Source organism: Protopterus annectens, chromosome 4.part0 (assembly GCF_019279795.1).
Source record: "Protopterus annectens isolate FY-2018-M chromosome 4.part0, PAN1.0, whole genome shotgun sequence".
Classification (NCBI taxonomy): Eukaryota; Metazoa; Chordata; order Ceratodontiformes; family Protopteridae; genus Protopterus; species Protopterus annectens.
The window spans coordinates 710,217,552-710,238,246 of record NC_056733.1 but is presented as its reverse complement, the minus strand read 5'-3'; the positions used below and the strand labels follow the sequence as shown (position 1 = coordinate 710,238,246).

The following is a 20,695-nucleotide window of genomic DNA, read 5'->3' as shown; positions in this document are numbered from 1 at the left end:
GATCACAAATGCAATCAGGCCACTTATATTTGTGATCAAATAACAAACATAACCAAATATCCTTGAATACAAAAAACAAAACGCAAATAAATATAAAAAATCACCCTCCTAACCTCACATACCACAGTCTTATGTTTCATATGCTATTTTTTCATGGAAGCTTTGCCCCATACCTGTAATGTATACATACTAACCACGATCACATAACTGCAAAAAAGGGAAAACACCCACAATTATGTTGCAATCAAAATTAAGTCATCACTGCATAATTCAATAAAGCTTGCAAACAATATTTTCTATAACAAAATCTGGCACAGTAATGAAAGTTACATGTGACCAGCTATATGAAACCCACATCGATTTATACAATTTTAGACAGTCGGAGGTACTGCATAGTCTATATTCTAGGTGATGTGTTCACTCTTACCTAGCAACCTCTCACTACTCAGCTAATACCAGTTCTGTATTATATACTGAATAATTCAACTAAAAACAATTCACTGAAAGTATTTCAAAAGCAGATTTCACTGAAAACAACAATAAACTTTAAAAATGCCTTTCACTCCATGTTGTCCCCGATGTGGTGGCATTTATTCAAAAATCCAAGGTCACAATTCCCTTTTATGAAATTAAATAAAGCCAGTAACTCCAGAAATGCTGACAAACCTACTATAATTATTTCAGTATGACCCATTTTAGGTACAATTGGTTATTTAAACTATGTTGCAGCAAACAGATGCAGCAAATGTATATGTACCTCCTTTCAAAAAATAAGATGCAGGACTACATAGATCTTCCACCAGTTAGGGAACACTGCCCCAAGATTGGTAAACCAGACACACTCCAACAAACCTAAAAAATGGTGGAGGAGTAAGCAAGGATACGTAAGTGTGTAACAACAGGTGTTGTTACTGCCCAGAGAGGCTACATAGTGAAACCCCCCAACAGTAAGAATCCGTATATTATTATGTTAATGAATCACATTATGTAGGCATTTTTAGTCCAACACAAGGTGAAGCAGAGGTGTAAAAAGAACTCTGTAGGCTGTAAACCTCAAATAAAACTCCTCAAATCATACAATGGGAGTGACCTAAAAGGAGTGGAGAGGATGAGAAAAGTTATAGTTGAGCAGAGCAGTGACAACAAAATGGAAGCAGATGGTAGCTATCCATGGGGACTAGAATATACGGCAAAAACAGAATTATGTCGATAGATAACAAAGTCATTCAGCAAGTGCTAATCCTACAAAACCATCCCATTGCAAACACCTTCAGTGAGAATTGTGGCGTAAGTTATTTTTTTTTTTTCTGCAAAGGGAAGTCCCCTGTATCCCCATGTGGAGGAACCCCCCCACACACACACACACATGCACACACATACACACACATCCCAGACTTTTATATATATATATATATATATATATATATATATATATATATATATATATATACACACACACACACACACACACACACACACACACCTACTCCAAGGTTACATAGCAGTAGAAAAAAGAGAAATGCCCCTCGTTGTTTTAGCAAGCTTGACTTTGCAGTGTTGGCACCCACTGAAAAAATGCAAACTCTACTGACACGCACATGACAAAAGGGAAGGACACTACCAGAAGAAGTAAAGATAGACAGATTAAGTACAAGCAAGAAAAGAATAACAGACAGTCTGTAGTCAGCTGTCATTTTATGGGTTGAGTACAGCACACCAGAGATACTCGGGTAAAGATTTATTTCTTCAAACCAGCTGTATCACAAACATCCCCCAGCTAAAAGCACTGTAAGCAGAACTAGTGTAGCTTTTAAAACCACACATCCAGTTTATAATGGATGCCAAATTCTGACCATATCTTACCAACCTATAGGAGTAAATAAAGGGCCGGATTCACGAAGGCTTGCACGGAGTCTAAGAGTAGTGTAAGACTCCATGCAGCCTTCGTGATCCAGGAACAGCCCAAAGTCCGTGTAAGAGACAAGCTAAAACGGCTCTTACACGGAGTGGGTGTGGATAAGCTAATCACCTCACTTGCAGCCGAATAGCATGCAAATGAGGATGATTAGTGATCCAGGAAGCCCAGAACAGCCTGTGTAAGAGCTGTTTTAGCTGCAGAAATGTACTCAGTTGACAACTGAGTACGTTTCTGCAAAAACTGCAATGGAGCCATGTCAGCTCCAGATAAAGGGTGCATATGTGTCAGGCAGCCTGCCAATGGCCAAATATGTGGCCATTGGCAAAGTAACCTGATGCAAATATATTAAAAATATAATTTTTTTCGGCGATTGCCGATGTTTAAACCAGCGCAGCCCAGCAAACGGGCTGCGCTGTATAAAACATAAAAACGAAGGTTTTAAACCTACAAATGTAGGTTTTATGCAATACATGGAATGTCAATGCAGGGACCAGCAGACCAAAACCAACATGGCCACCGTGTAGTGGTTGCTAAGGGGGGAAGCTGAGTCTAAGACATGTAACTAAGCATTAGTAGGCAATCTGATGCAAATGAGTGTAAGGATACTGAATTCCACTGTCACATAGCAAATGAACACAGTCTGTGTAGTGTAAGAGTTACAGAAGGGGAAGGAACAGAGTAGGAGATAGGTGACATCACAGGGGGGAATGGTAGAAAGAAATGTAGCTCATTGGAGGTCAGAGTTACATGACAGACGTCAGACAGATATCATGGAAAGAGGTGTGCCACTAACTAAGCATGAGAAAGTCAAGAAATGGAAGGTGTACACTGTTGCCTACACCGAAGTTTCTTGCTAGGTGTGCATGCGCACGTGTGCGCACCATGAAGCGCGAGTAAGGCAGTGTGCGCGCGTGTAAGACAGACTGAGCATGTGGGAGCGTGTTGGGAGATGTTTAACACTGTTTGCGCGGGCGTGCATGCGTTTTAATCTGAATAAGCAGATTCTGAACCATGTAAGTATGTGTGCGAGCGTGTAAGCCACTGTGAGCGTGTTTCTGCTGGTTTACACACGGCTCCACCCTGAGGAAACAGAAAGGAAAAAGGAAGCAACAGATTTAGTTGGAAGCTAGCAGGGAATACTGCTGGAGCTAGCAGGTGAAAACAATTAGATGCAGGCAATTACACAGGCAGAATAGTAGCCCAGCCCAGCACTTAAAACTCTGCAAACAGCAGTGCAGGATGTTTCTCTCAAGAGACACTGCAAGACAGGAGTTAGGTTATCAGAAGTGAAAACTGAAAAAGCTGAACTCGGAGCAGAAATGTTAGGGGCTGCCATAGCTGTCATAATGAGACATAGGTGACTTGCTGAGGGTGGTGACAATGCAGATGGTGCCAGACAACCCACAGTGAGGAGACGGAGAAGAGTGTACAGGCCCAGGGTCACCTACCATGGGTTACATGAGCTGGAGATAGTAGAGCGCTATAGAGTGGACAGAGACCTCCTGCAGCAAATAGTGGAGCTGTGCAGGCCATGCCTCACACACAGAACCAACAGAGGGGAACCCATCCCAGTGGAAACCAAGGTATGTGTTGGCCTAAGAATACTAGCAACAAGTACCTTCCAGAGACCAACTGGTGATATGATGGGGATATCACAGGCATCAGCCTCCAGGGTACTGCACCAGTTCCTGGATGCCATGTCAGCACATGTCGGTGATCATGTATATTTCCCCAATGCCCGTGAGGTATTGGCCAGCAATATGCGTCTCTTCCAGCAAATAGCGGAATACCCTGAGGTAGTGGGTGCAATAGACTGCACGCACATACGCATCAAAGCACCAGCCGGTGAGCAGGGTAGGGCATACATCAACCGCAAGGGCTTCCCCTCCATCAACTGCCAGGTCGTGTGTGATGCCCAGGGCATAATAATGAATGTGTGTGCTGGCTGGCCTGGGAGCTACCATGATTCCCACATCTGGCATTTGACGCAGCTGTACCAGACATTTGCCAATGGGGACATCCCGCATGGACACCTAGTGGGGGATGCAGGTTATGCACTGGAGCCGTGGCTGATGAGACCCATCAGAAACGCACACACACCTGAACAGGAACGCCATAATGAGGCACATGCACAAACACGTAATGTAATAGAGCATGTGTTTGGGCTGCTCAAGTCATGGTTCCGGTGTCTGGACACATCTGGTGGAGCCTTGCAGTATACACCAACTACATGTACCCAAATTGTCATGGTATGTGCTATGCTACATAATATGATCTTGCGAAAACAGCTGCAGCAGGACCAGCATAGGGCCGGGCCAAACAGCCCCCCACCATTGCCAAGGCCATCACAGGCAGAGCGTGACTCGGAGGAGGAACAACCTGAGCCTGCCCCAGTATGCCCTGGCCTTGGCAAAGAGGCAACGCATAGCACATACACTGGCTCAGTAGGAACCCTGGGAATGATACCCCTCTCTGACTCACTCATATAATAACAGGGATGCCTAACATGACACAACCTGCTCTCAAACATGTACAGGGAAGTGTAATATGCACATCCGACAGAGGCAGCCCTGCAGCACCACCTGAGGCATGAATGCTATGTGTTAAGTAATGTAACACCATGTACTATATGCACACCTGAGGACCCTGACTAACATCCTACCCTCACCAAGCATCATGCCACAACATGACAATGAGATGATCAAGTGCAATAATTGACGGAAGTATCACAGTTAGTAAAAGGGGATCCAATGTGTGCCAGTCTGGGATGACATGCTGAGCATGACATGATGCACCACCTGCTAGGACTGGCATGCACCTATCAGTGCAGGCCGTATGGATACTGGCAAAGGTTGTTGTTACCCACAGTGTGCCCTGAATAGGTAAGGCTCAAAACACAAACCTATCTCCATAGGTATCAGAAGGGATAAGAATAAGATAAGGGATAAGTCGAAACAGCAAGATGCATGCAGTCTAAACTCACCCAGTATGGAGAATGTTGATATCTGCGCTGTAACAGAAAACTGAGCCAAGGCTCACAACAGCACCCTAACACTACCAGGTTACACCTCATACTGTGCTGTACAGCCTCAAAACATGGAACAAGCTACAAAAGGAGGGTGACTAGCAAGAATTGTCAAGGATAACCACACCCCCATGTTGGTACCACAACAAAAAGCAGAATGGACTAGCCATGGTCAAGTAACAGTGGCTAAAACTGCCCCCCCCCCCAGTTTATAGCCTGCTACAGACTACTGTCCCAACACCAGGAACTGCACCTGGCCTATGCTGGAATACATGAATATATCAAGTCCTCCAAACCACATTGTATTGGGTGACTGAAAATACCCAGACATAGACTGGGAGCATTATACTAGCTCATAGAATCCATAAACCAAAAGGCCCAGGAACAACGTACCACTCCCACAAGAGGGGTAAGCATACTGGATGTGATAATCAGCAACATGGGTACTGGATGGCAAGATGAGAAGTGTATTGCTCACTGGTAAAACCAGACCATAGAGTAATCACACTGGATATACAAATCCTGACCACAGTCCCTAGCCAGAAAACCACAGTGGAAAACATGTGTTAAGCAATATTTGCACTCCTCCAAACTGATGTGGAATCCATTAAAGGTCCTGTGCAGGTGCAAAATATGGGCCACACCTCAGAACCTGTAATACAGCCATTCCATGAACACTGCCAGGAATGCTTGGATTATGCAATCCTAAATTAAAGCAAGACACAATGCCATACATACAGGAATCTGGCATGGTGGACACCAGCCATAACCAAACCATGCAAGAGAATGAGGACGCTACTACATGATAGAGCAAACATAAACAATGAAGTAATCACTGATCAGTAGTATGGCAATAAAATCTGTCCACACATACAATCCACTAAGGCCAGCCACAACAAGTTGAATCTGTGAATCCTGAGGCAATGTTACACCTGCCCCAAGTACACAGACAACCCCCAACTCCACCCAAGAAATACAAATATATGTGAGAGATGCAACCATCTATCCAAACTGGAGCCTGAACTCCCTCAGCTCAGTACTCCCAAAACTAGTCAGGAGGAGAAGGTAACCACAAACACCACAAACACAGTCCCACAAAGACCTATCACAACTGCAAACCAAACACATAAACACAGAAAAACATTCCCGGAGGCACAAATTACAAACACAGCACACCAACAGAGGCCTTTAAAGCAGACACCCAATAAAACAACCTCCAAACATAGCACATGCAACACATAGTGCAAAGCTGGTGTGCCAAACAGTCACAGGCCAGAAGGAGAAACAACATGCCTGATACAGTTGTAATAGGTGACTCCATAGTCAGGCACACTGCTGTCCCGCACACCAGACTGAACAAGGGAAAGGGTACAGTAAGCTGCCTGTAGGCTGCCAAAATACGCCACATAACAGAAGTATGCAGGTTACTCCAAAGCAAGTAGAAATATGATGCAGTCATAGTCCATGCTGGTGTGAATGACCTGAGATGTACCTCCCTAGACTACATGAAAAGGGACATAGATGAGCTCTCTGATTATGTAGTCCAGGCCGGTATGACACTCACCGTTTGCAGCATCCTACCCTTACCAAGAATAATGCCACAGTACAAACATGGAATGATCAGTCATAGCAAGTGGCACACTTACTGGTGTAATTCCAAGGGGATCCAATGTCTGTCTGCTTGGGATGTCATGCTTGACAAGCCACGCAGCTGTTCTTGGGATGGCTTGCACCTGTTACCCCTGGGCGTCTGAATATTGGATAAGGCCTTTGCCATCTCCATAGAGCCTTTTGTAGGCAAGGCTGAAAAGACTGACCCACCACCCTAGAAAACATAAGTGGAAAGAAACATAAGGGTAATGCTGACCAATGCCAGATGTGTAAACCCCAATATGCATGCTCCCAAGGCCATCCCCAGTATGGAGAACATCGATGTCTGTGCAGTGACAGAAACCTGCTGCAAGCCTCCTGACAGCACACCAGCACTACCAGGTTATACCACATATCATGTGTCATGGCCCCAAAACCTGGACCAAAACATAAAAGGAGGGTGAGTATCCATATTCAGCACAGACACCCATACATTCAGGTAACTGACAATGCACAAGGCATTGGAGTCCACCCATGTGCAACTAACTGTAGGCAAGACTGCTGTACAGTCTGTAGCATGCTACAGACCACACTCTCACACACAGGAACCCCACTCAGCCATCCTGAAGACACTGGACAGTATGAATGTCCCACCAAATACCAAACAAGGTACCACAAATTACCACATAGGTGGTAAACCATTATGTATGGAAGGAGTAACCAGGGACCTAGGGACACAAGTGGACAGTAACCTGTTATGTGATACCTACATTGCCAATGTGGCTAGGAAGACTGTCTACATTTGACACCGTATCAGGAAAGGATTCACATCTACGTCAACAGAGGTCATTGTGCCCCTATACTGTTCTCTAATCACACATATAATCTAGTACAATGCCTCATATGGGATGTACCTTACCTGACACCTGCAGCAGTTAGAAAGACCTCAAAGGTACCTCACCAAGAGGATAAAGGGTCTCAAATATATGTCATATGCTGCCTGGCTGTAGACACCCCAGCCGAATGCAGTCACATACTGCCTACACAGAGGCATTGCATGCCTGTTGTAGAAGGCCATGCCCAACACAGGAGTAATGGACATGCTCCACCCCAGAAAAATCAAATCCCTCGGAGCTGTGAGAGTGAGAGATGTCAACCTCAACAAATAATGAAATAGGATGTGCTGGTGGGACAGATACATAATCCAGAGGCTCCCCACACTCTAGACCAGAATCCCACTCCATGTTAGGCAGAGTCCCTCACTGACACTCTTCAACAGGAATCTTGCCAAGTGGATGGATGTTTGTAGAGTTACACTGGGGGTCTTCACTGTGTCATGTCCAGACAGAGGCACAGCAAAGCAAATCATAAATGGCCATAATATTCACATAGCAAGGGGTGGCAAAAGCCACACACACTCTGGCTAGGCTAACAAATGCCCTAGGATGGATAGCCTAGTATGAACCTATGAACCTATGAAGATACAAATTGTACAGGACACTAAGGATAATCCCAAGGCTTTCACAACTGATGGTAGGAACCATGTTGGGAATTCACAGATATGCTCTGAATCACACAAATATCACAAACACACACACATATTGCCAACATACATCCTGACAGGTGCAGTGCAAACCCCCTCCGAATGCAGAATATCTATCCCAGCAGACTGCTGGCCCCCTGACATTGCAGATGCTGAGGTAAAAGCCAACATCTACAAAGCAAAACACACAGCAGCAATGGTATGAGATGGTGTCCTGGGCTTAGTGCAACATGGACTCCAAGATGAATGGAATGCCAAACCACACTACTGCTCAATGTCAGCCTTACCACAGAATATGTACCCAAAGAGCAGTGTACAACAACAGTGGTCCTTCTCAACAAAGGTGTTGCCTGAATGGATACTGAAAACTACTACCCCAGAATCCTGAGAAGGTCGGTCTGCACAGCTATGGAAAGGATCAGCATGTACCACAGACATAAAGATATTGGGGACCTACTGACACTGGACCCTACCCAGTGTGGCTTTCTTAAGTGCAGATCCTGACCCTAAACATGTTTGACTCAACTGAAACAGTCATTAAGGTCATTGGTGAGGGCAATGTGGTCCACACAGCGTAGCTGTACCTTGCAAAGGCTTCTATACAATACCCTACGTGTTCATTATAGATAAGCTCACCAGCTTAAATATAAACCCCTATGTCAGTAGAGGGGTTGCAAACCAGACCAAGGACAGAACAGACATGGTCAGATATGCTGCAGCCATGTCAGACTACAAACCAGATATAACTGGCATCCCACAAGGCTTGGTCCTGGGATCTCCCTCGTCTGGTATATATGTCCCATAGGTACAGGCAAACATGGAAGGACTGTGTCCGAACATGTTTGCAGAGGACTACAAACTGCTCACCACATATGATCCACCAGCTGACACAAGCATCCCACAAAAGGGCCACATAGAAACAGACAACTGGTGCCATAGCCATGTCAGCAAGCTAATTGCAGAAACGTGTATAGTCAACCCCCGTGGATATACAGTAAGTGCCCACCAATTACCACATAGGTGTTAACCCATTATGTAGTTAACATGTAATGTGAGACCTGGGGACACAAGGTGATAGATATCCTGCATTGGACAAACATGTGCTGTAGTGTTTACAGAAACATACCATATACCCACCTAATCATGAAGGTTGTCAGATCTAGATAAGGGGAGGTCATTGTGGCTCTGCAGTCATCCTTCATCAGCGGTACAATTGACTACAATAGCCCCTCTTAGATGTACCTTAGCAGACACCTCCATCAACCGTAAAGTCCCCAACAGTACCTCACCAGGAGTATCAAAGAGCTTGCACAGATGCCATGTGTTGCCTGTGTTGCTGGTATCAATAAACATGCTGCACCTTGTACAATTTGAATGGCAGTGAGCTATGCACATGAGAGACCTGAACCCCAGCACTGACTTACATAGGACAAGCTGTACTGTACGATCCATAACACAGAAGCCACCCCCACCCATGAGTGAACCCCCAGTACAGGCTACCCATAGAGTCACTTATCAATCTTCCTCATTAGGAATCTTGATGAGTGGATGGGAGATGGTAGCTTTATCCTGGGTATCACTGTCATGTCACAGGTAGACAGAGGCACAGTATACTAACCATGACATATGTCATGGCAAACTCCACTTACAATGTGTGTTGAAGGACAAACACACTCTCCAACTAGCATTAGACATGGACTAGGGCACATCGCTAGTGTTTGCAAATGTACACCTATGTTGTGGAATACACTACCAATGTTGGACAAGCCTGGTTTAAGTAGTTCATATCTGAACAGAATGCAACATGGTCAGATGTACACAACTGGCCCCTAACTAGGCTGTTGTGCCCACTATCAAAATGTAAAGCAGTGATAGCACTAAAGCCCAGGATACTGTCCACCACAGTCAAAGTACTACCAGTACACTACACAGTACTACAGTGTTAGGTCAGTGTGAAAGGATGTTGACAGCTGTATGCAAAGTATCCCATGCAAACACTGCAGGCACAGTATAATCCTGTTGTGTTCACACACAAAGCAGTTGTACAGTAACTACACAACATGACACACAACACACATCCATAAACAGGTGATATTTGTTGAAGTTCACACTCATCCACAAATGTGGTGGGCTGCAGAGTCCAACATATGGAATGCTCACACTGGGCATGCTCACACACTTTGATAAATGAGACATATGTCAGACAACATGCCATGGGAAGACTGAACTGGGCATGCTCACACACTTAGGCCAAATCTCAGTTTAGCAGTTGGACACACATATCTGGTATTTTTATGTGTTATTCCAGGAACCAACCACATTACAGCAGTCTGCCCAGTGCACACAGTTAAATGACTACAGAGACATACGTGATATAGTGGATCCCTCCCATATGCAAACATCTTCCACAGATTCACAAGTTGTTCATACAAACAGGGAATGCTATGGCAATAAAGATGTGCAAACAGTCTATCAGCAACAAATAATGTGCATTTGACAATTAAACATATGGGTGTAGAGGTCAACACTAGGCTGTTTGCCCTAGGGAATGACAGCTTAGCCAGAGTGTGCTTGGTGTCTGCCTGCCCACAGGATGCACAGTCCCCTTTCTAAACACCGATGATGTCAGCATCCTATAAGTACAGCAGGAGAAAAGAAGCTTCCCAGTAATGCGAATAGCGTGCACTGCTAATGCATCTGTCACAAGTGTCATAACGTAGTTAGGTAGGGGTTTGAATCCTGCAAAGGCTCAGTGTGTGAGTGGAGTTGGTGTGTGTGTAAGTCTGTGGAAGAGAAATGTCCCATTTGGCAACTGGGAAAACACACTACAGGATGCACATTCCCCTTTCTAAACACTGATGATGTCAGCACTCTATAAGTATAGCAGGAGAAGAAAAACCTCCTAGTAATGCAAATAGCGTGCTCTGCTAATGTGTGCGTCTCAAGTGTCATAACATAGTTAGGTAGGGGTTTGAATCCTGCAAATGGCAACTGTGTTTGTGTTTGTCTGACGGGGGTTATTGTGTGTGAGGGAAATGTCCCTTTTGGCAACTAGGAGAACAGACCACAGGATGCACACTTCCCTTTCTAAACACTGATGATGTCAGCGCCCTATAAGTACAGCAAGAGAAGTGAAACCTCCCAGTAAAGCGAAGAGCACACTCTGCTAATGTGTCCGTCTCGAGTATCATAACATAGTCAGATAGGGGTTTGAATCCTGCAATTGGCAAGTGTGCGTTTTTGGCTGAGGGGGGTTAGTGTGTGTGTGAGGACAATGTCCCTTTTGGCAACTAGGTGAACAGACAACAGGATGCATATTCCCCTTTCTAAACACTGTTCAGCTGAAGGCCATGGCTCTGGCACAAGTTGTCTGTTTCTATGATGCCCCTATGGAAGATGCTTGTGTCAGCTGGAGAGTCGATTATGGTGGCCAGTTCGCAGTCATCTGCATATCTGGTCAGCCACAGTTCGTCCGTGTTGGCCTGTACCTCCAATAAATATATACCAAACAAGAGAGGTCCCAGGACTGAGCCTTGTGGGACACAACTCGTAACTGGTTTGGAGTCTGGCATGGCTCCAGCAATTCTAACAATGTGGGTTCTGTCCTTGAGCCACTGTGCAATCCATCTAGTGAGATAGGGGCTTATATTTAAGCTGGTGAGCTTCTCTAGAATGCCCAAGTGGGGTATTGTTGTGAAGGCTTTTGCAAGGTCCAGGTAGGCTGTGTGAACCACCTTCCCCTCGTCAATGGCCTTGGTGACTGTTTCAAAGAAATCAACCAGGTTAAACCTGGTAGTGCTGGTGTGCTCTCAGTAGCCCTGAACCAGGCATCTGTTACTGCACAGCTATCAATGTTCTCCATGCCAACGAGTGGTTTGGGTGCATGCATCTGGAGGTTTAGACTTCTGGCGTTGGGTAGCATTACTCTTAGTTTCTTATCCCTTGTAATACCTATGAAGGTGGGTTTGTCATTTGAGCCTTGCCTAACATAGGCACTATGAGGGTAGCAAGAGCCTTTGCCAATATCTGAAAGCCCAGGGGTGACAGGTGCAGGCTGTCCCTAGCGAAGCAGGTAGTTCAACAGAAGATGAATATGTGAAGGTGTAGTGCCTGTGATTAGTTAGCAGTAGCATATATGACTGCTCACGTGGACACATGCCAGGTAAGACATATGCACTGTGTCACAGGCAATGTACATGTGCACAGGACAAACAGTGACATACATATAGTAAGCTATGCAGATGGCACTAGGAGTCCACAGAAGCTCTATAACTATGCATTGCAGGTGTGATCAGTATTCCAGGGTAATTGCAAGCAAACATGCATGCAAACAAAGCTACAGTAAACAGGGTTGCATGTAGTCCATTGTACAACAAACAAGCTGTACCAGTTCCAGTAGGTAACACTGCAAATATGCAGGCACTATGCACATGTACATGGAAATACACGGGTCAGATGGCTAGGGTCCAGTCTCAGTGCACACAAGTGTACAGACCATGTACTGTCAGGATGTACAATAACTGGATGGAAACCCATGTGCTCATACTTGCAGTAATACACATGTCAAATAACAGACACTGAGCCTTCACTCAGTGGTTCCATACTTAGTAGGATGTATGCTACCTGGCCTGCCACCACAGTATCCCTGACATATATGGGGACTCTCCCTCCTGTGACAGTTAGTTATGTGTGTTGGGACTGTTTAGCATGGTATGAGACGTGAGCATGCAGTGCTAGGGTGCTCCTGTGTGTCCTGTACCAGTCGTGTAGTACTGCACACATATCAACATCCTCAAACATCTGCATTGCAGAGTCCAGTGTGGGCAACATGCCACTTGCAATTTACATGTCCATCATTGTGTATTACTACATTCATTACCTTATCCCCTGTGCTACCTATGTATGTAGCCTTCTGTTGACATAATTACCACCAGTATGCCAACATGTGCAGATGATACACTATGGTACTTACCATGGGTGTAGACAACAGGACATGACAATCACACACTTACTGCATCAGGCATGCTGTGATATACCCACAATTAATTCAGCACACAGTACTGTTAACAACATGATACTATTACTACACATCTATGTGGTCACCCTGTGCATCAGCAACATGTTAACCTGTACCTGCACAGTTGTTACAGATTGCAGGAGGTGGCACAGTTTCATCATATGCACAGGGTGTGAACTTGGTATGCCTGAGTCAGCCACCGATACCACCAATTGACATGTATGTGTATGTGTGTTGGTGAGGGACAGCAGTAGAAGGTGGGGCAATGTTGATGCAGTGTGTGCGTGTATGCAGTAGCCCTAGGTGTTGTCAATTCACATGTGTGTATGGATGCACACAGTTCCACCTCATGGCTGCCATATACTGGTGTTTGTGGACAGCCACAGACTGTACCTGCCAGGTCATACAGATCAGTGTCTCTGGCCACGGACACGGTACCTGTGCCTTGCAGGGGTGCTACGGACCATATCCAGTACCAACCCAGACTGGGTACTGTCATCAGAAGCAGGTGTTCATTGACTGGACACAGATCCCTGTCGGGCCTGGCCAGAGCCACGTGCACGTGGTCTCCTGGGGCGGTCTGATGACAGCACAGACCCAGCATTGCTGGGGCTGCTGCTGGCACTACGGGGGCAGCCGCGGCCCTGCTGTCGTCCGCGATGACTGCCAGCTGCTGCAGTTGCTGGCATACGGCCACATCGACGCCTCAACCGCCTACCATCGCCTTGGCTCATGGACATGTAGTTGTGGAACCGGTCTAATATGTCCCCACATCGTCTGTCTATGACATCGGTGAAATCACGGATGGCAGCTGCAATGTCACGCATACTGTCAGTCATGGCTGTGCGACATGCTGTCATCTCCCTCAGACCCTGTCTGGTGTACCGTTCCATACATGACTGTGCCTGCATGACAGCCCGAAACATAGCTGAGGTTGTAAGACCTCTGTGGGCACGTCTGACAGGGGCAGTACGCCCACGGATGCTCCCATGAGAACCCATGGACATCTGTCTATGTGGTACCATCTCTGGGCCATGCCCATGGCTGCTGTGTGGGGAGGCATGTGCCACAGATACCACATTACCCTGGTCAATGCCCACTGTATGCTGTCCATCATCTAGGGACATTGGTGACAAAGGGTGTATTGGCAGGATAACTGTGCGCATTGATGGGGTCGACAGCTGTGTACTGTCAAACGGCTGACCAATGGCGGACCCTGGCATACTTTCCTGTGCCATTACACAGATGTCATCATTATCAGTACCCACGGCACCTGATTCAGGTTCCCTGCTACATGACACCAGAGCAGCAACAGAACCTGTGGGAGGGAAACAGGAAACACAGTTTACAATGTCTACACATTACCAGTGATGCACACATGCACACATGCACACATGCACAGGTGCACACATGCACACATGCACAAGTGCACACATGCACAGGTGCACACATGCACACATGCACACATGCACAGGTGCACACATGCACAGGTGCACACATGCACACATGCACAGGTGCACACATGCACAGGTGCACACATGCACACATGCACAGGTGCACACATGCACAGGTGCACACATGCACACATGCACAGGTGCACACATACACACATGCACAGGTGCACACATGCACACATGCACACATGCACACATGCACAGGTGCACACATGCACACATGCACACAGTTTCACACAATTGTACAGTACTCAGTATGTGTGATATCAACACACAGACACAGACACACCTACATGCATACAAAGAGCACTACTAAGTGAGCCAAATAGTACTATTACTATCAACACTATTACTGGAATTGTTAATACACACTCACCAGCATGGATAGGCTGCATTGCTGTTATACCAGAGGGTCCTGCAGACGTGAAGAAACTAATGTCAGTGGGCACAACTCTGCCATTGTTACTGAGTATGATACAGGTCAGTAGTACAACAGTCGCCTTTCACAGGTCAGCTGCTAATATTGAGGATATCACACTTGCACATTAAATACTATGGTGACAGCTACAAACCAAGGACACACCTCACACATGCATTAACTACCAGTGTACACAACAGTCAACTATACATATGGCATATTACCTGCATGTTCACTGTCTTGCTGCTGCGTGGCTCCAGCCTCCATCATAATGCATGTCTGCTGCTGTTGCTGTTGCTAGAAGACTGGAGCCACTACACTCATGAGTAGTCCCTCCAGTCTGGTGAGTGGGGGATGTGTAGCCACCCCACCACCTGTGGCGACCTGTTGCCTGTGGATATCCGACGCACGCTGATGGACATGTCTGATTAAATCACTGCAGTGATGTCGTACCTGCTCATATGTCCTATTATGTGAGCCTATGTCATTTACCCGACGGACAAGGTCTTGCCACAGTGCAGCCCTCTCCTGCTGATTCTGGCTGGTGCGGGAAAAGAGTATTGCATAATCCCGCACCAGGCTCTGGTGTATCTCCTCATCCTCAGCTGTGGAGTAGGTGGGATTCCGTGGGTGGGCCATGTACCTGAGAATGAAAATAACCTGGTATCAGCAATATATGTCAGCAGAATTTGGCACACATACTACACATGCTACTCGACTGTTATGATACAACATATCTCACATATGTAGCATCTGTCTGTCTATTGGTGGATACACATGTAGATGGCCAGGTATCAGTTCTCAGCCAGCAACTGTGCAACGGTACCTGGCACACTCCATACGACATACTACCAAACCCCAGCAGTCAGAATACTGATTCAGGTCAAGAGCACCTCCTCACTCTGGGGGTTTGTATCTAGGTACTGTATGGCCTACATCATCAACTACTGTGAGCTGACCACACACTGATTGCCCTGGATATACATATTCCACCTCCACCACCAGCACAAACGACTATAGTGCATAACATAACAGATACAAACTTTACACTTTGTAACAGTGACATGGTATCCTTTCAGACCACTGGGCCAGTGGCAGATACAACCCACAATGCTGACCCCTACACAATTGCTTTCTACAGACATCTCTGAGAATGCATGGATCATGCAATCCCATATATGACCAAGACACTCTCCACAAAGGGACAGCATCCTGTCTGGTGGACCCCAGCCATAGACAGATTGTATTACAGAAGATGGAAGCTACTGCAAGACAGAGTATAATTCCATAAAGAGAGGGAATGTCTGAGCAGCACTAGTAAGGATCTATTTTCCATCATACAAAATCCATGGGCAACTTTGAGAGGGAAATCAAGAGGGACACTACAGATAACCAGAAGGCCTTCTTCAGTTATGTTAGCAACCTGGTCAGGATCCATCCTCTATGCCCATAGTTAGTACACAACAACAAATATTTCACTGACACCACAGATATCGACAACATTGTGGCAGACAGGTTCAGTGCAGGTGTCACCCCGCCCTCTCCCCCAACATAAGACATAGTTATCCCAGCTGACTGTAACCTCCCTGTCATCACAGATGTCCAGGTGAGAGCCACCCTCAGGACAGCAGAATACACAACATGAATGGGACCTGAAGGTATCCCCAGTTGCATGCTACATAAACTCTGACAGGAGCTAAACACACATATAGAAGTGCTACGTAACACTAGCCTGACTACAGGATATGTACCTGTACACTGGCGCACAGCAGCAGTGGTTCCACTCCACGAAGAAGGCACCTCAACATACCAATACAATACAACACAATACATACATTACAATACAATACTATACAATATGCTATTGCCCCTGGGACTACAGCAGCGTACTGTTCTGCTACCCTGACCATTGTGACACATGTGGTGTGATGGTACCTGCTGCTGTCACACAGTTACACCGGGTGACTCATATGGCATATTACCTATCTGACTAACATTCAGCAGGGGTATGTGTGACATGTACTCATGGGGAGTCTTGCTTCTTAACACTGTGTGGTTTATTGCAGGGTATGTCTTATCTGTGGGTAGGAACTCTTACCTCCACATGTGCACTCTATTGCAGTGGCACGGATGACACACAGCAGACATTTATGTTGTGGATGGTGTGAGGTGTTACTGTTGTTGTTGGACATTTGTCATGGGTGTGACTTACATATGTAAATCCGGGAGTGGTAACCTCTATGTGGGTAGCATATGTGTACTCTGTGGTGTTGTCAGTCACTGTGCATTGGTAATGTGTTTGAGTGCATTGTCACAGTGTTGTACATGTCACTGTGTCCTTCTCCATATCTGTAGCTGTCATGTGAGGTCCATACCATGGCATCCATTATGTGGTGTGGAGGGGTACACCGACCTACATGTCCATAGCTGACACACCATGTCCGCTGACACATACCATGTGCAGGTATTCCAGGGATAGTGTGCCACTGTGAATATCATTGGGGCCACTATTGTACACATTTATGACCCTGTTCACCCCTGACACATGCAGTGCTGGGCAGCCAATCACATATCTGGTGGTTACTGGTGTAGATGATCTGGAATGTGGTATGGTACTCCAGTTTTGACACTGGTGTTCACTCCATGCCTTTGTCACCAGGCACCTGTTGAAATACATCTGTACACATGTGCCTCACTCAGAATTTATATACATCTCTATCTCTCTCTCTCTCTCTATATATATATATATATATATATGTATATAGATATATCTATATGTATATATATATATATATATATATATATATATATATGTCTGTATACATATACACATATATATATATATTGATGTACATATATTGCTATAGATGTGGAGGGGGGGGCACAGAGGGGGTGTGAGTGACAGAGAGGGTGGGACAGGCTGTGTTGCAGGTCGTCATATACAGTCATACCTGTAGATAGTCAGATCAGTCTGTCTATGTATATGTATCTACATATATCTATATCTGTATGTGTGCATTACATAGATATGTTTGTACAATATTCTATCTACATCTGTCTATGTATTCCTACATCTCTCTCTCTATGTATGTATACATATATGCATATCATATATATATATATATATATATATATATATATATATATATATATATACACACACACATACATAAGTTGACATACATACGTATCCATATGTTAGACAGGTATATCAACATATTTGTCTACCATACTGTATACACACATTAACATACTGCTAAACATACATAACTGTAAAACCTACTTTGTACATGGCACTACAACCTACAATCAACCAACACTGATACGTGCACATAGATGCTCTCACATACAAATGTATGTACAGCCTTCACTGATAGTTGCTGTATGTCCCCTGCCCTTTACACATCTTCATATACATATGGATACAGACCAATGACACATATGGAGGGTTCACAGTATGTAGACCTTTATAGTATTACTTTACATTACCTGTGTTTGTCACAGCTGCTTGTGTTGCCATCTGGTTTTCTGTCCTGCTGCTCCACTTCCCAGTTGTCAGCTTTCAGGTAGCTGTTGCTGAACAATTTGTTTGTGTCTGCTTAATTGCAGTTTTCTCTCTCTCTCTCTCTCTGTCTGTCTCTCACGTCCTTCTCAGGGTGCAATGAAAGTATTGCATGTGTGGACTGGGAGTACAGCATACTTTGTAGGTATCTGCATATACCCATGTGATGGCCTCTGCACCAATTGTTAGCCAGCATTTGCTAATTGCATGCAGCCAGTTGTGTACTGATTGCAGTTCTCACTGTGATTTCAGAACAGTGCTATAAAGAGGTATGTGAGATAGGCATAGCCCTTTCAGATTTTAAGGGCATGGACCATGCTGTTATGCTGTGGACAATGTTCTGTGAGTGTAAAGGTTGGTATCTCTCTCATATTTCCAGGTGTGTTGTAGATTAACATTCCTCCATTCATTTCTCCAGTTTCCTGTACTAACTGTGTATGTACACTGACACCTACAACTACTACTACTGTTAATGTGTGTGTGTGTGCTTTCCTTTCACTTTTGCTTGCACTTTGTTGCTAAGGCTTCAATAGTTGCCCTTTACAGTCACTACTTGTATGCCTGCTAGGCGTCTTGACTGTAGTGTGCTGCTGTAGCTTTCCTATTTTCCATGTACATTCACACCTTGGAATGCTTGCTATATCTGCTAGGGTGTTACAGCATGCAGTGTGGTCTGGCCATGGTGTGGGCCTTGACATCTACTAGGGTATTTGAGTATGCTGCTGAGCAGGCCCTTAGAGAAGTTCAGGTTCATCTGTTATGTGCCTCATGGAATGGTACATATTAGTGGAGTACACCCATTAAAATGTCTGGTATGCTGCAGTTGTGACTGTGGGTTAGCATGAGCATATGTATTACTACACTTTTTCTGCCATGCAAGTGATGAATACTTTCAGGACTCCATAGTTACCATTGCATGTGTTGCACCTTTCTGCCTACTGTTTGTACATTTCACATGGGGTTTGTGGGGCATCCTTGTAAGTCATTCACTGTTGCTATGTCTAGGCTCTTAACTATTCAAATATGGTGGTGTCAGACCCATCATGTGTACAGATATTTGCAGGTTGTCCACATTTCTGCCTCATATTTTGGTCAATATCTCATGCACACCTTTTTCTGGCAAGTCACTCTGGGCTCAAGTCAGAATATGGTGACAAACATTCAAGTTTCAGACTGCATACCCTTCCAAACATCCCACAAAGTGCAGACCCTGTTACACTCTGAACTGTCTGCGTTTGTTGTAACATTATTTGTAATGTGTCCCTGGTTTTGGGCCTTTGCTCCACATATTTTATTACTTGGTCCAGATGTGTTCCTGTAAGAGGTTGTGGGGTATGGGCAGTGCTTATCCTGCTGTGAGTATGTGTGTGGCTTGCAAGGTGCTATAGTGACATTATTACCTACTAGCTTCCAACTAGCATGGCTGTTTCTGTTCACACACTACTATTATGGAAATCCACTAGTTTTGATAGTAATTCTAAATGGCATGCTTTGTGTACTACACATCTTTATTCCCTTTACATTCATTCCTACTATTACATGATATATTTATTTTAGCGCAATGTTCTTGTATAAGAGTCATGGCTTAGTGGTAAGTCATGTAGACTACTGTTTCCAAGGTCCTGGGTTCGGGACTCACAGTGGGATTTTATTTTGCTTTTGAGCTGAGTACAGGACCTGTCAATCAAAGTGACTAAGGCACTTTTAAGCAGTTGTAACCGGGTTAGCGCTGGTTTGTGCAGAGCTCACGCATGGGCACTTGCAGTAAGCTCCGCGCACACCCGCTTACAACCGCTTAAACATGCTTACTCTTGCGCACACCCGCGCTATTTTCTTTGAAAGAAAATAAAATGGGGAGACAGGAAAGTGGTGAAAAAGGGGTCACAAAGAGGGTAAGACAGTAGGGAAACAAGCTTGGGATGTGCAGGAGGGATGTAGGTAAGGCCCATAGCTGCCCATTTCTTCATCAGCAACAGCTGTGCATATGTATGTAATTTGGTGTGACATTTGAAACCTTCCACCCCTGAGAGAGGTGTCAGGACAACAATAATACTTGTTGTACAGCCAATTGTAATTGATAGGTTCCATGTCCAGTAGACATGTGTGCGGAATGGGCAGCTATGTATGGGGCGTAATTTTTTTGTGGGTACAGAGTGCCCTTTTTTTTT

At 45.2% G+C, this 20,695-nt stretch overlaps 1 protein-coding gene across 1 annotated transcript in view; it reads right to left on the bottom strand.

Annotated features, from left to right (window-relative positions):
- The window catches only part of LOC122800284, a 118,289-nt gene that overhangs the window by 78,729 nt on the left and 18,865 nt on the right, over positions 1-20,695 (bottom strand). The gene's annotated exons all lie outside the window — the stretch shown is intronic.